Source organism: Uranotaenia lowii, chromosome 3 (genome assembly GCF_029784155.1).
Source record: "Uranotaenia lowii strain MFRU-FL chromosome 3, ASM2978415v1, whole genome shotgun sequence".
In the NCBI taxonomy this organism is placed as follows: Eukaryota; Metazoa; Arthropoda; class Insecta; order Diptera; family Culicidae; genus Uranotaenia; species Uranotaenia lowii.
This window is the reverse complement of record NC_073693.1, coordinates 201,034,234-201,051,594: the sequence shown is the minus strand read 5'-3', so window position 1 is coordinate 201,051,594 and position 17,361 is coordinate 201,034,234. Positions and strand designations below refer to the sequence as shown.

Genomic DNA, 17,361 nt, shown 5'->3' with positions numbered 1-17,361 from the left:
CTTCGCTAGTACAAGCTACTAGTGTTAGTACCACGAGAAATTAGTTTAGCTCCGATTTCAACTTTCGACCGGTCAAATGAAAGGGTTTGACTTTTTAGGTGATGAAAAATAGTGTCGCGAGTTCGCTAGTACAAGCTACTAGTGTTAGTACCGCGAAAAATTAGTTTAGCTCCGATTTCAACTTTCGACCGGTCAAGTGAAAGGGTTTGACTTGTAGGTAACGAAAAATAGTGTCGCGAGTTCGCTAGTACAAGCTACTAGGATAAGTACCGCGAGAAATTAGTCAAGCTCCGATTTCAACTTGCGACCCCTCTAGTGAAAGGGTTTGACTTGAAGATGATGAAAAAAAAGTCAAACCCTTTCATTTGACCGGTCAAAAGTTGAAATCGGAGCTAAACTAATTTCTCGTGGTACTAACACTAGTAGCTTGTACTAGCGAAGTCGCGACACTATTTTTCGTCATCTACAAGTCAAACCCTTTTACTAGAGGGGTCGCAGGTTGAAATCGGAGCTTAACTAATTTCTCGCGGTACTAATCCTAGTAGCTTGTACTAGCGAAGTCACGACACTATTTTTCGTCAACTACAAGTCACACCCTTTCATTTGATCGGTCGAAAGTTGAAATCGGAGCTTAACTAATTTCTCGCGGTACTAACACTAGTAGCTTGTACTAGCGAAATCGCAACTCTATTTTTCATCATCTTCAAGTCAAACCGCTTCACTAGAGGGGTCGCAAGTCTAAATCGGAGCTTAACTAATTTCTCGCGGTACTTATCCTAGTAGCTTGTACTAGCGAACTCGCGACACTATTTTTCGTTACCTACAAGTCAAACCCTTTCACTTGACCGGTCGAAAGTTGAAATCGGAGCTAAACTAATTTTTCGCGGTACTAACACTAGTAGCTTGGACTAGCGATTTCGCGACACTGTTTTTCGTCACCTAAAAGTCAAACCCTTTCACTAGAGGGGTCGCAAGTCTAAATCGGAGCTTAACTAATTTCTCGCGATACTAACACTAGTAGCTTGTACTAGCGAAGTCGCGACACTATTTTTCGTCATCTACAAGTCAAACCCTTTCACTAGAGGGGACGCAAGTTGTAATCGAAGCTTATATAATTTTTCGCGGTAATAGCACTAGTAGCTTGTCTCAGGTCTAAAGTCTCATGTCTCAGGTCTAATCTTTCATGGCTCTTGTCTCATACCTCAGGCCTCATGTCTTATGTCTCGTGTCTCAGGTCTCAGGTCTCATATCTCATGTCTCATGCCTCTTGTCTCATGTCTCATGTCTCAGGTCTCAGGTCTCAGGTCTCAGGTGTCATGTCTTAAGTCTCAAGTCTCATGTCTCAGGTCTCATGTCCCATGTCTCAGGTCTCAGGTCTCGTGTTTTATGTCTAAGGTTTCTAGTCTCAGGTCTCAGGTCTAATGTCCCATGTCTTTGGTCTCATTCTTCAAGTCTCAGGTTTCATGTCTCAGATCTCAGGTCCCTGGACTTAGGTCTCAGGTGTTATGTCTAAAGTCTCAGGTATCATGTCTCTAGTCTACATTTTCAAGTCCAGGTCTTATGTCTCAAGTCTCAGGTCTCAGGTCTCAGGTCCTAAGTGTCAGAACTTCAAAGCTGCAGAATTCGAATGGTCTTTTTTTACACGGTTTTCGGGAATTAACACGGTTTTTTTTTTACACGGTTTTCGGGAATTAGCACGGTTTTTTTTACACGGTTTTCGGGAATTAACACGGTTTTTTTTTACGCGGTTTTTTTTTACGCGGTACGTATATCAGTGTAAAAAAAAAACCTTACTGTATTTATGAAAATGGATTTGGAGCTGGAGTCAAATGCGGAATGTGACGTTTTCAAGGTACAATCAATATGTTATGGTAGTTTGTGAGCCCTTCCAACTTCGAAAGAGGGAGAGGATAGAGAACCAGTGCTCGAAACAGTCACCTTCATTGACAGAAAACGGGTTGAATGTGAGAGAAAAAGCTCTCCCTTTCATCTTCTTCGGCAGTCGATGAAATTACCTATCTCCGTTTGGAGAGAGTGAGCTTCTTGTTGACTGTGAATGTCTTCTCTTTTGTTTCACCATTCGTTTCACACTCATTCGTTCCACAAAGTCGTGACAGGATCAAACGTTCAAAAATCATTCAATTGCATCCTATTTGAATGTGTGAGCCAATCATATTCGCCTGTGCTAGTTTGCATGTACCGAAAAAAGTGATCAAAATTAATAGCGGCTAAACGGAAAACGATAGACACTTGATGTCTTCGAGACAATTTATCTACGCAACAAAAACTTTCATATTCTATTTAAAAACATCTTAAAAATTCATCTAGAAGGGAAAAATGCCTATCTTCAAACTTATAGAGTTCGGCTGAGTTCGTACATTTTTATAAATGGATTCATTTTTCAAAGTTATTAGCTTTCAGACGATGTAGGCGCACGAAACATTAATTTTCATTAGATGAATTGCAAACTGAGGCGTTTTCACCTAGAAAAAGTCAATAAATGAATGATAAATCACAACAACAAGAATAACTCAACAGTGATTGAATGTATACAAATAAACTAATGCAATCTAATGTTTCGTTTTAACATCATTGAAATGCTGATAACTTGAATAATTATTTCATTTCATTTTCATTTATTTATAGCGTAAGATTCTACATCTTTTTAATGCTACAACGCGTAGTATTGTGTATCATTAATATGCACCTCAAGAAAGAATAAAAAAAACACAGTTTATCTCTCATTACACTATTTGTTTGAAATATTTCTAATTACGATTAAAACTAACCAAACATTGCTTCTTAAATGTATTCAAATTCATATTAGATTTTAAGTGACTGGGTAATGAATTCCAATTTACAACACCTCTAACAAAAAAAGAATTACCGTATGACGCAGTCGTGTAAGAAGGAATCAGATAATTTCTAACTCGCGAACTTCGGAAAGGCTGCAATTTTGAATGCAAATATTTGGGACATTTTGTAGTTATTATTTGTTTGAAAATTATACACGTTCGAGCTTTTATGAAATCGTAAAAAGAGAATCCCAAAAGTTTATGTTGCAGATGTGAGACTCTATCATATCGAGAAAGGTTGTAAACAAAACGCACACAGTTATTTAAAGCAACTTTGATTCTATCAAGTGTTTGCGCTGAAACAGAAGGCAGAAGAAAATCGATGGATATAAAGTATGGTAATATAAACGATTTAAAAAGTTTCAGCTTAACATTCTCATTTAAAAGCTCTGCTTTTAGTCTTAAGTTTCTCAATCTTCCGTAAACTTTTCCGCACTGAACAAGAGCATGGTTATCCCATGAGAACTTTTTGTTTATTGTAAACCCTAAGCTGATTGCTTTTTCGACGAACTCAATACGATCATTTCCAAGTTTTATGATTGGGCTTTCTGATGCACTTCCACGCGTGATAAGTAAGGCATTAGATTTGGAGGCATTTAATGTTAAGAAATGTGCTGATGCCCAAGAACGCAGTGATTCTAAATCGTTATTTACAAGACGACTTATATCATGAATATTCGCATCTTTGCAAGAAATATAAAGCTGAATGTCGTCTGCAAAAATGTGGATTGAACAGAACTGGATTATATTAGGAAGATCGTTGATGTATAGGCTGAATAAAATTGGTCCTAGAACAGAACCCTGAGGAACTCCGGAGCTCACTGATAGAAAACTAGATAATTTGTTGTTACATATGACTGCTTGTTGTCTGTTTTCTAATTAGGAAGAAATCAATTTAACTGCTGATGGCAAAAAATTAAAATTATTATTTAGTTTTTCACACATTTTTCTATGAGAAATGGTATCAAATGCTTTTGTGCAGTCTAAGAGCACGAGGATTACATTATTTCCTTCGTCAAGAGATTTTCCAATATCGTCACATATTTTAATCATGGCTGTAAATCAAATAATAAAAAAATACTCTTGAAGTAATAATTGGGGGCATTGAATTTTTCGAAAAACGATCAATTTGGTACCCTCAGAAATTCTTGGTCAATGAGTTTTACGATCTAAAAAAATATTGGCAGTAAGGTTAAAAAGTTACCGCCATTCTGGATTGATTTTTTAGAAGACAATTCCTAAGTTAGGTAGGAGAGATGAATCCCGCTTAAAGGTGGGGTTGGAAAAGTATGACAACAATTCGAAAAATATGTACAATATTTACTTTTAGTATAAGTTGAAATATCTCAGTTATTTGTGGAAAAATTTCAACGAAAACTACTCAAAAATATAACTATTGGTCAGGGTTTATTCATTTCAAAATTTAGAAGAAATTGGTTGAAGTTTACAGTACTGAAAGTGAATTTCTTTAGCCCCTATGCAATTGTCATAATTTCTGTCTCATCTTAAAAGTTTTTCGTAGAATAAACCTTGTTTGTATTCATAAAACTAGGCTTTGGTGAATTCTTCAGCGAAAAAAAAAAAATTGGGTTCTAGAGGATTAACAAAAACTGAAAAATTTTCATTATATTTTTTAAATTGCTTACAACTTTTTCTGTATTTTCATTCGATTTCTGTGATGTCCTCGACATTTTTTGAATTGCACGATCTATTAAATGAATCAGGTGTATACACGAAGCATTTTTAAAAATATTTTTTATCTCCCTTCTATGTGAATCAATCATTTATTTTTAAATAGAATATGAAAGATCTTGTTGCGTAAATAAATCCTCTCAAAGACATCAAGTTTCTATCGTTTACCGTATAGCCGCTATTAATTTGATAGCTTTGCGCCGGGAACAACGCTTACGTTCAACTTTTCTCAGACGGATTCCATTCATTCAAAATCGAAATGACTGAATTTGCATCGAAGCTCACAGTCATGTCCTCGAAGTGACTGTGACCGTAGGCCAAAACGAATGGGAAGAAGAGCGAAAGAAAATTGTAATCGCTGTCAGTCAGAGAGAGATTTTTGAGTGAGAGAAGGCAATGAAGGAAACGAAAACGGAAGACTCTGAATGGAGAGAAATTTCACTATCACGCAAGGCTGTCGATAGTTTTAACATATTAGCATAGTTCAAGAACTCATGAAGCTTATAAAAACAAAGTAAAAATTTTCGAACTTGAAAATTAAGTTTAGATATCAAGATTTAGTAAATAAGATGACATCATGTTTGTATCGGAATTCGAAACTCCAGTCGCAGCTTTCAATTTTGTTGATAAATTAAATCAATATTCAAACAAATTCTTCAAATCTTATATATAAAAATGGAGGCGCTATCTTTGTGATAACATCACGTATGAATGGTCGGTCGGAATGAAGTGAAATTTGGTATCCGAGGGTTTTTTGGGTCAGAGATGGTTTGTATAATAGTTTCGAGAATCTCACTTTTGATGAAAGGGGGGTCCCCATACAAAGTTATCTCTTCTTTACATCTTATATATAAAAATGGAGGCATTTTCTTTGTAACAACATCACGTATGAATGGTCGGTCGGAATGAAGTGAAATTTGGTATCCGAGGGTTTTTTGGGTCAGAGATGGTTTGTATAATAGTTTCGAGAATCTCACTTTTGATGAAAGGGGGGTCCCCATACAAAATTATCTCTTCTTCACATCTTATATATAAAAATGGAGGCGCTATCTTTGTGATAACATCACGTATGAACGGGCGATCGGAATGAAGTGAAACTTGGTATCCGAGGGTTTTTGGGGCCAGAGATGGTTTGTATAATAGTTTCAAGAATCTCACTATTTATAGAAGGGGGGCTCCCATACAAAATCAAATTGAAACGGGACATAACTTGAACAATTTAAATGCGATTTTCATAAAAATTGGTTCACGAGATCGAAAAGACACAAGAAGTTGATTCATTATGCAGACTGCAATTGCTCGCTTTTAAAACGTGGGGCTCCCTTAAAAAAATGTGAAAAAATTTGAAAAAATATATACAACCCATACAATTCACATGGGATATTCATGAAATTGTGTACACATGCATGTTTTGATGTGGAAAAACAATCTATTTTACTAAATAACACATCCTACCTTTAAAACCAGAGGCTCCCATACAAAATCAACGTGAGTTATAACATAATTTAAACAATTGCCAAGCGATTTTGCTTAAACGAGTCAGGCAGCCATGTTTTGAGAGTGAAATATGATTTATTGTAATAAATAACGCTTTCTCCATAAACCCCCCCCCCCCCCCCTTTTTTGAACTAAAGGTGAGAGGAGGGGAGAGAATCTTATATATAAAAATGGAGGCATTTTCTTTGTAACAACATCACGTATGAATGGTCGGTTGGAATGAAGTGAAATTTGGTATCCGAGGGTTTTTTGGGTCAGAGATGGTTTGTATAATAGTTTCGAGAATCTCACTTTTGATGAAAAGGGGGTCCCCATACAAAGTTATCTCTTCTTCACATCTTCTTATATATAAAAATGGAGGCATTTTCTTTGTAACAACATCACGTATGAATGGTCGGTCGGAATGAAGTGAAATTTGGTATCCGAGGGTTTTTTGGGTCAGAGATGGTTTGTATAATAGTTTCGAGAATCTCACTTTTGATGAAAGGGGGGTCCCCATACAAAATTATCTCTTCTTCACATCTTATATATAAAAATGGAGGCATTTTCTTTGTAACAACATCACGTATGAATGGTCGGTCGGAATGAAGTGAAATTTGGTATCCGAGGGTTTTTTGGGTCAGAGATGGTTTGTATAATAGTTTCGAGAATCTCACTTTTGATGAAAGGGGGGTCCCCATACAAAATTATCCCTTCACATCTTATATATAAAAATGGAGGCATTTTCTTTGTAACAACATCACGTATGAATGGTCGGTCGGAATGAAGTGAAATTTGGTATCCGAGGGTTTTTTGGGTCATAGATGGTTTGTATAATAGTTTCAAGAATCTCACTTTTGATGAAAGGGGGGTCCCCATACAAAGTTATCTCTTCTTTACATCTTATATATAAAAATGGAGGCATTTTCTTTGTAACAACATCACGTATGAATGGTCGGTCGGAATGAAGTGAAATTTGGTATCCGAGGGGTTTTTGGGTCAGATATGGTTTGTATAATAGTTTCAAGGATCTCACTTTTTATGAAAGGTTTTCCCAATACAAATTCAACTTTATTTGTTACGATTTTCATAAGATTCTATTCGCGAGAACGATGCAGTTAAGGACGTGTAGATAAAATTAATCATTTATTACGATTTATACTTAAGAAGGTAAAACGAAGTTTACCGGGTCAGCTAGTTTAATTTATTTTTGAGAGGTGTACTGCCGTTCCAAGCAACACTGTCCCAAGTGGCTTTTGGGTCGTTTTCACTTTTTTGCTGGAAACGTTCCTTTTTAGTATTAACTTGCGAATAACAATACAAGTATACTTTGTTCTGAACTTATACGAAATTTTCATCAAGGTGGTTGTCTCTATGTTGATATTTCTACGCAAGAATGTCACACTTGAGAAAATTCTAAGAAAAGGCAAATTTTTAAAAAAAATTCTTTTAAAATGAGTTTAAACTGTTGAACATAATGTTATTCATCGAAAAGAATACTAAAATAGAAGGTGGGGGAGGAGCGTGGAGCCTTGAGGGATTTACTTAGAGAAATTTTCACCAACACTTTCGGTAGGCACTACTTACAAGATCTATACATTTTTGTAAACAAAAAGGAGCATATTTTCCTCAAATAAAGGTTCAACTTGGGGTTTTTGGGAAAAATAGAAACCATACGAGTTTTTAAAATGATAAAAAAAGTGAAGCCATGTGACCGTTTTTCGTAGAACTAGCATTGGTATGCGTTCTAATTCTACGCATAAGTGTCACATGAAGCAGTTTTGGCTCTAATTTTCCGTTTGTTGAAGGAAATGTAGTTTTTTTGACAGAAAACATTGTTATTTGTTAACTACATAAAAACTGTAGCTGAATTTTCAATTTGAGAGAACAATTGGAAATACACCAAGGTCTTTTTTTTTTCACTGATATACGTACCGCGTAAAAAAACCGTGTTAATTCCTGAAAACTGTGTAAAAAAATCGTGCTAATTGCGAGAAACCGTGTAAAAAAAAGACCATTAAATCTCTGTAGCTCTGAGACTTGAAACAATAAGACATGTAACTTGACACTTAAGACCTGAGACCTGAGACCTGAGACTTGAGACCTGAGACCCTAGACTTTAGACTTTAGACTTGAGACTTGAGACATGAGACCTGAGATCTGAGTCCTGCGAACTGGTACCTGAGACTTGAGACCTGAGAAACTGAGATCTCATACCAGAGACTTTCGACATGACATGAGACCCGAGACTTAAGACATGTCTTATGTCTCAGGTCTCAAGTCTCAGGCCTTAATCTCAGGTCTCAAGTCTATATCTCAGGTCTCAGGTCTCATGTCTCAGGTCTCACGTCTCAGGTCTCATGTCTCAGGTCTCAGGTCTCATGTATCACATTTTTAGTCTCAGAGCTAAGATTTTCCCAACTTAAAAAAGTTCTAAGTGTTTCAATTTGGAAAAGGACTATTTTCTCTCAAAAACCGTGTTTATTCGCGAAATCCGTGTAGAAAAAACAGTGTGAATTCCCGAAAACCGTGTAAAAAAACCGTGAAAAAAACCGCGTAAAAACCTTGGTCCTTGGTGTATAGCTGAAATTTCAACCGCGTTTTTCTCGTTTGCACGTTTTTCATACGGGACAATTTAGCTTGGAACGGCAGTGTAGCAAAGCACCCCGGGTCAGCTTGAGGTCTATAAGATTGGCTTCTGAGGACTTGAGGCTTTGAATACGAATTGCAAATGATCAACATTTTGATGATTTATAATTTTTGAAGATTATTTGTAGTCAAATTTATAATTCAAATATTTTCTTCAAAGGGAGTGAGGATTTTGAATAATTTATTTAAAGCCTTTGAATTTATGGTCCATTTTTTCTTTTTTGTTTACTGGATTACATTCGTAGCACTCGAAAAGAAAACGTGTGAAATTGTGGATAATCGGTCCTGTGTTTTTTAAAATCCACAAAAAATCCAAAGTAGAGGAAGTTTTCAAGAAACCTTATCCAATGTTCGATCGACGTACAAATTGTAAACCAACAAGGTTTCAAAACAAAAATAAAACAAAAAAAGAGATTTCGAAAATAAATTCTAGTTCATTCCCCAGCAGTTAGAAGTTACTGTCTGATCGTCGTTTTCAGAGCGTATCGTTTTCGGAGATAAAGTCTATTTTGAAACAAAACATTGTTAACGTTTTGCTTTCATTTTGTTACAGAAAAAAGTAAATTTTACACAGTTAAGAAACAAAAAACTTCATTTCAATGCTTGCATTTTTTTAATATTATTGTGAATAGCGTTTTTTATTCAATATTTCATCATTTACTTGAGAAACCTGAAAAACTTAAAAAAGGAAGAAATAAATTCAATCTATTTAAGATGGCATAAAGCCTATCCACTTAGGGATTTTTAGCATTCAAGCTCTTTTTCACATTCGGTAAGGAATGCTAGTATGTCTTTTAAGTTTAATTCTTAAACTCAGACTCGCTTTTAGCGTATGATCCTAGAGTACGAAAACGTAGTCTGGCAAATGAGGGACATAGATCTTCTACATCTGATTCACAACTACCACATAACCCTCTAATACATGACTTTTTTAAATTAGAATAGCAGTGTTATTGATTCAGTTTAATAATAATATTTTGATTTGAATAACACAACTGTAGATACAAGTTTGAAGTCGTTATTTTGAATATTATGACCCATCAATACATTGTGGCATTTCCAAGCGATTTTCCTATTTTTTTAACAAAAAAAAACAAAAGAAAATTAATTTTACAATTTTCCCGGATACTTTGTTTTGTAATTTCTTTTAATCTCTAGAATGTTTTTTTGTGAATATATCACTCAAAAATATACACGCGTTTCCGAGATATTTGGATTTTGATTAGTGTTGTTTTAAAACAATACTATGCAGTAAAGGGTTAACAATACGTTATTATTTTATAACACATAACTCTGATTTACCAAAAAAAAACCTTCAGAAAAATAATTATCATGCACCATAGAACAATATTTAAAATATTTTTTTTTTTTTTTTGTGGCGTTAAAATAGCTCGGGGAGCTGACGTTGGAAATGAAAATTAGAGATAGTTTGGAGAAGTAAATTTTAAAGTTTAGAGCAGGCAGCGTAGAATAGTAAGCGATCATGAGACGTTGGTTAGTAGACCATCATGCACTTCATTATATCCATTCCGGCTGGATATGAACAAAATGCAGTTCAAGATAATAAACCAACCCCCTCTGATACCAGTTGGAGGAAGGACAAGGGTGGGTTCGAGACTGGCCTCTACTTACTCCCCAAGCATCTCACCTGTCGGCAACTTATGGGATTCGAACCCAAAAGTTTTTCATGCCGATATCGGGAATCGAACGCCTGGATTACCAGACTCGCGCCAGCCTATCCACTAGACCACACGCTAACAATATTTGAAATAATAAAACAAATATGCACACTTCTATACGTAAAAGGAAAACTGTCAAGACCAGGCTTCCCAAAAGTACTGCATTGCGATGACAGCTTTTTCTTCGCCGAACAAACTGTATCGGTTTGCCTTTCCACTCGGTTCGCTGCTGTACCGTCGGTGACGAATAAAAATGCTTCGGCTACGTCGCACACGTTCGGGAACGAAGACTGTATCTGAACAATCGGCTAAAGCTTGCGCTGCCGAAAGTGTTGTGCTTTAAGCTGTAGCGAACCGAACCGACAGTTCGATTTTCATTCTTTCATGCCTCCTGTTTCGCAAATAATTTCATCCTAACTGTCGGCTGTAGGGCGTGACAGTTTTGCGCAGGACTGTCACGGGCGACTGTCATGCCCATACCGTTTCCATGCCCGGTCGTATGCTGCTGATGCTGCTGCTCGATTCGAATAGACCGAACGAGCAATCTATTCCAACCGAGCAGCAGCATACGACCGAGGCGTAACGCGATGTGTGGTTTCGGTGAAGGTTATGCGAAAATTGTTATAATAATTACCTTCGATAAAAAAAAACCTTAAAAAGACATGAATTCAATCGTACAATTTAATACTTTTTTATTATTTTATTTTTATTTTTTATTTAGAATCATAGCCTTAGAAATATTTCACTCACGGGAGAAGTGGGTTGGGATGGAACACATTTTTTGTGTCGATTCGAAAGGAAACTTGGCCGTTATAATTTTTCTCTAGAATTTGTTTGAGTATTAGAAAAAATGAAAAAAATTGAGAAAACGAATTGTAAAAAACGAATATAAAAGGCAAGTGATGGGAACCATGAAACATAAAATAAATAATCGTAGAAATAATCATTTTGGGGTGAAAATCTCGAAGTGAGTTCTTGTATTGAATCTCAATCTGAAATTTGAACCTGAAACATAAAACTAAGCCTGATACCTTCAACTAGAAATCTGAATGTAGAATTTTAATCCGAATCTAAATATAAAACCCTTCTCTGAAATCTGAATCTGAAACCTGATCTCAAAATTAGAACCTGGAATCCCAATATTCAATTTGAATAAGAATCTGAAATCTCAATCTTAAATTTGAATCTGAAATATAAATCTCAAATTTGAAACTGAAATCTGAATCTGAAATTAGAATTTGAAATCTGAATCTGAATCTGAAATCCGAATCTGAAATTGGAACATGAAATCTGAATCTGAAATTCGAATCTTACATCTAAATACGAAATCTGAATCTGAATCTGAAATCTGACTCTGAAATCTGCTTCTAAAATCTGAATCTGAAATCTGAATCTGAAATCTGAATCTGAAATCTGAATCTGAAATCTGAATCTGAAATCTGAAATCTGAATCTGAAATCTGAATCTGAAATCTGAATCTGAAATCTGAATCTGAAATCTGAATCTGAAATCTGAATCTGAAATCTGAATCTGAAATCTGAATCTGAAATCTGAATCTGAAATCTGAATCTGAAATCTGAATCTGAAATCTGAATCTGAAATCTGAATCTGAAATCTGAATCTGAAATCTGAATCTGAAATCTGAATCTGAAATCTGAATCTGAAATCTGAATCTGAAATCTGAAATCTGAATCTGAAATCTGAATCTGAAATCTGAATCTGAAATCTGAATCTGAAATCTGAATCTGAAATCTGAATCTGAAATCTGAATCTGAAATCTGAATCTGAAAACAGAATCTGAAATCTGAATCTGAAATCTGAATCTGAAATCTGAATCTTTAATCTGAAATCTGAAATCTGAATCTGAAATCTGAATCTGAAATCTGAATCTGAAATCTGAATCTGAAATCTGAATCTGAAATCTGAATCTGAAATCTGAATCTGAAATCTGAATCTGAAATCTGAATCTGAAATCTGAATCTGAAATCTGAATCTGAAATCTGAATCTGAAATCTGAATCTGAAATCTGAATCTGAAATCTGAATCTGAAATCTGAATCTGAAATCTCAATCTGAAATCTCAATCTGAAATCTGAATCTGAAATCTGAATCTGAAATCTGAATCTGAAATCTGAATCTGAAATCTGAATCTGAAATCTGAATCTGAAATCTGAATCTGAAATCTGAATCTGAAATCTGAATCTGAAATCTGAATCTGAAATCTGAATCTGAAATCTGAATCTGAAATCTAAATCTGAAATCTGAATCTGAAATCTGAATCTAAAATCTGAATCTGAAATCTGAATCTGAAATCTGAATCTGAAATCTGAATCTGAAATCTGAATCTGAAATCTGAATCTGAAATCTGAATCTGAAATCTGAATCTGAAATCTAAATCTGAAATCTGAATCTGAAATCAGAATCTGAAAACAGAATCTGAAATCTGAATCTGAAATCCTTATCTGAAATCTGTATCTGAAATCTGAATCTGGAATCTGAATCTGAAATCTGAATCTGAATCTGAAATCAGAATCTGAAAACAGAATCTGAAATCTGAATCTGAAATCTGAATCTGAAATCTGAATCTGAAATCTGAATCTGAAATCTGAATCTGAAATCTGTATCTGAAATCTGAATCTGGAATCTGAATCTGAAATCTGAATCTGAAATCTGAATCTGAAATCAGAATCTGAAAACAGAATCTGAAATCTGAAATCCTAATCTGAAATCTTAATCTGAAATCTGTATCTGAAATCTGAATCTGGAATCTGAATCTGAAATCTGAATCTGAAATTTGAATCTAAAATTTGAATCTGAAATCTGAATCTAAAATTTCAATCTTAAATCTAAATTTGAAATCGGAATTTGTTTCTGATTCTGAAATCTGAATCTGAAATCCGTTTCTAAAATCTGAGTCTTAAATCTGAATCTGAAATCTGAATATCATATTTGATCCCTAAATTTAATTCTGAAATCTGAGTCTGCAAAGCTGAATCTGAAATTTAAGTCCTAAACTTGAATCTGAAATCCGAATTGGAATCTAAAATCTTGATCTGAAGTATGAATCTGAAATCCGAATTTGCATCTGAAATCTGAAATCGCATATTTCAATTTGAAATCTAAAATCTTGAACTTTATTATTCATAAACGACATCCAATATCAGGCTGGAAAACAACACGCATCAATGCGTGTCGACCAACTAATAACGTAAGGATAGCCAGCCGCAGTAGCTAGCTTGAGCTTCAAGCAGAAGTTCGTTAATTCTAAATTAAATCGACCCGAGCGTGAGCCGATGATGATCCAATGCGAATCTCGGCTACAGTCGGACGTTATTAGCAGTACTGTTATGCGAAGTTTAACGCATTGAAAACTGTCACGAAGATTTCCTCAAAACTGTCACGGAGCTTTAAAGGCTATCATATCCACGAGCAAACTTTCGCATGAGGTAAACCAAGGCGTCGTTGTACATCGCACGAATGCGCCTTTTAAAACTGTCGGGGAAGAAATATTCGGAAAGCTTTCACCGAAGTGGATCCCGCATGGAGCAGTATTATACACTGAATCATTAGTATTATTATGTTCTGATTACAGTAATAGTGACTATTCTAGTAATCGTTCTAAAATCTTCCTATTTTTGACTTACTTTTTCATTTTTCATGTGTCTTCGCTTGGAATGATTAAAAAATATTATTAAAAGATACGGGTAATAATCCTTAAAATAAAACTCATTATGCATCTGAGTGTGTCTTCACTAAGCAAAACAAAATAAAATGGCGTGTGGTTTTGCAAAAGGATCCGAAAACTTCCTTTCCTTCAAAATTATAAGCTTAAATGTAAGTTTTAAACATTTTTATTGTGTACGACCTGTTTTTAAATAATCTTAAGTATCTTTTCCAGATCTGAACACCGCCAATGGCCTGCAATCTTAAGGCAGATGGCCCGGAAGCTTCAAAAGCAGTGAGGCGAAAATTTGCGGTTACGTAGCAAATTCCGATTGAAGCAAACATCGGAATCCAGCTAGCAAACAGCATTTCAGATCCTGTACTGGAAATACGGCACCGATGCTTGCTGCGTTTGCCGTAAGTATTCATAATTTAGTTCGATTTCCCTCCCCCACACGCTTATATTGTTTGTTTCTTGAACAGTGCCGGAACCCCAACCCAAAAATTAGCAACTGTCGGCTGCTGCTGGTTTCTCGAGGGCACTTGGCAGACATCTTCAGGTGAGACATGGTGGCTCGATTGGCTTGTCCTCCACCGTGATGCATCTGAGAATTTGCTTCGAATATCCCCAAGCTTGGTGCACGCTGTCGTAAGTATCTATAGTGTTTTTTTTTTCAATTCTTCCCCATCTCCTCATACTTTTGTTTTATGAACAGCGCCGCAGTCCTTAACGTTACAAATCCGTCATCAAGGATGAGCAGGGAATTGTGATGAACGCCACAACAGTGGCTGACTGTTCTGTAGCAGTATAACCATCATGGGTGTTCCCGAAGGAAAACTAAAGCCAGTAAAAAAGCAGCTCCCGGCACACTCGACTAGCTCTAGGTGTTGCAGCTGCAACCGACCAGGATGTAGTCGGAGAAAATCGAACTGGAAGCACAAGCATCAGTTTGAGGTAAAATTTTAATTTTTTACGTTAAATTTATTTTATGGTAATTTTGATATCAATTATTTGAAATCAGTGTAACCATTAATCAAATTAATGTTATCAAAATTAAAATGAATACGTATTATTTTTTATTGTAAACCGTAGAATGGGCCTTTTGTCTTTGCTGGCTGATGTCCTCGCAGATTGCACTGGAAAATCTGCTTACAACAGTGACAACGATGATTCATCCTCCAGGTAATCGGATCGGCACGATGAATTCAGAACCGTACTCCCACGACTTAAACCTCGTTGCATAGAGCCGGCAATAACGACACCTCCAGATCCGATTCTGGTGGTCTGATGATTGTTCTCGAGTACCAAGATTTTCTGGGTATCACCATATATTGGTAATTTCTTGTTACATTCTATGTTTAATATGTTGTTTAATATTTTTTATTATTCTTTAGGTTAAATATTCTGAAAACGAAAACTGGTTCTGCATAAATATTGCGAAATATTCCAGCTTCAATCAACTACAGTTCCATTTTTGTTAGGCCACTATTTACCAGAAACGTCCCTCATAGCCGGACCATTCGGATTTCGTTAAATTGCACTCTACCATGCTGTTTTTTTCTTCGAACATCTCATCGAAACTAAACGGGTTGAAATTAGCACCGATTGAACAAAAGGGCCGCATTGTTATGAAAGATTTACTACAAGGTATTTATTACTTTTTTCATTGATACATTTAAGATAATTTTTAAATCATCATCAATAACAGTATTGTTTAAAGTTCCTGATCATATATGGATCGAATTCTACGTTTCCTTTTATATAAGAACTGAACTTGTTGGAACTTGTAAAACTCAGAATGTTAAATTAGTTCAAAGATTCTTACTTGAAGGTGCTTGAAGTTTGTGTCTAAAGAACTTGATCACGAAACTTAGAAATAAAAAACTGGTTTAAATTTCAAAGTTAAATGTCTTGATCATAAACAATTGACAATTGTCGAAAGCATAATTTATGTTACGGAAATTTGAAAACAAAAGATGAGAATTAGGAAAGAAGCGGTTTAAAATGAAATATTAATTTATATAATCATAAATGTCTAATCAAAATTCTAAAATTTTCAACTAGCATCATTTCACAACTAAGTTTTGAAACATTATATAAGAAAAATATTTCAATTTGTGAGTCATTTTTTAAATTGGAATTGAGTAAAAGGATTATGAAACTTTAAGACAAAGATTTGAATATCAAAAATTTGTTGTCTGAATAGCTATAACTGTTTTTTTTTTTATTTCAGCGATCCGGAAATTCATTTAGTTCCTGATTGACTGACCCACACTAACGAACCCTCTGATATGCGACCAAGGACAGGATCAATGTATACATTAGGGAAATGTTGAAAGTGAAGTGAGTAAAACTATTTCGAATATTGTGTCGATATCAATATATGAATGTATATTTAAAATAATTATCAATCAACTCATTTTTGAACATAATAAAATCTATGGAAAACTATACCACAAATCGTCTACTTTTTTTTTAACATATCATAAAATGACATTTCAAAGATTCACGGTATCGTCTGAAAGATTGGAGATAAACGATTAGCTGAAGATTATATGTATGATACCAATTGATTTTCAATCCAGGAAAGTCTAGAAAAAAGCAAAAAAAATGAATGGTTACTCTACTTAACGACCCGTTCGCTGTATCGTACAGTGCGTCCAAACGATTCCATTTCATGAAAAAAAGACTAGCTTAATCGTACATTTATAATCCAAAACGATAAAGCTTATCTTTCGTGTGTCTTAGGAAGAAGATAATGGAAATCGTTATTGTATAATACTGATTCATGCGGGATGTGCGACGTTCGCAAGAATACTGTCGTTCGGCAGTACTTTTGGGAAGCCTGGTCAAGACAATCCACACACAAATTTATACTGCCCATGTATTAAACAATGGTGGTCCAGCAAAAGTACTCTTTAGTCAATCTACCTATACTTTGCGTGCGAATGTATCAATAGACTGAGTCGATTTGGAATCATTTTTGAATTTCTCAAACCCTGGGGTCTCAAAAGCTTCGTCTTGGTCTAAATCTCATCCATGATTTTTTGTAGAATTTTTGAGTAACGTTTACATGAGTAAATTTGAACTTTTAGGTTTGTATGGGAAAATTGAATATTTTGTACTGAAAAACCAACATCATTTTTGTTTCGTCTGTGAAACCGAGCCAGCTGATAGTTTTTGTGCCAATTTATAAAATTCCTAAAGGAAATTTTCCGCTGAACAACTTTGTCGAAGACCATAACTTCGTATCTTATTAGGCAAAAAAGTTTTAAGCTGTTTAACAGGGGTATGTCTTTTCGCACTGATAAATAATAAATTCAATTGACATCCCTGCAGGGTGCCTA

General features: G+C 35.1%; 2 protein-coding genes across 4 annotated transcripts in view; one reads left to right on the top strand and one right to left on the bottom strand.

The window, feature by feature from the left end:
- Positions 1 to 17,361, bottom strand: part of LOC129758562 (protein NASP homolog) — a 69,074-nt gene that overhangs the window by 26,783 nt on the left and 24,930 nt on the right. The gene's annotated exons all lie outside the window — the stretch shown is intronic.
- The window catches only part of LOC129758563 (uncharacterized), a 42,626-nt gene that overhangs the window by 11,862 nt on the left and 13,403 nt on the right, over positions 1 to 17,361 (top strand). Inside the window, exons 1-7 of one of the 3 annotated variants that reach the window (XM_055756094.1) lie at positions 12,922 to 14,184; positions 14,249 to 14,430; positions 14,497 to 14,662; positions 14,730 to 14,968; positions 15,107 to 15,348; positions 15,409 to 15,661; positions 16,248 to 16,357. The exons of the other annotated variants lie outside the window; for them this stretch is intronic. The gene's annotated coding sequence lies outside the window, so the exon portion shown is untranslated. Of the gene's footprint in view, positions 1 to 12,921; positions 14,185 to 14,248; positions 14,431 to 14,496; positions 14,663 to 14,729; positions 14,969 to 15,106; positions 15,349 to 15,408; positions 15,662 to 16,247; positions 16,358 to 17,361 lie in introns of those variants that run through there. 3 annotated transcript variants of the gene reach the window in all.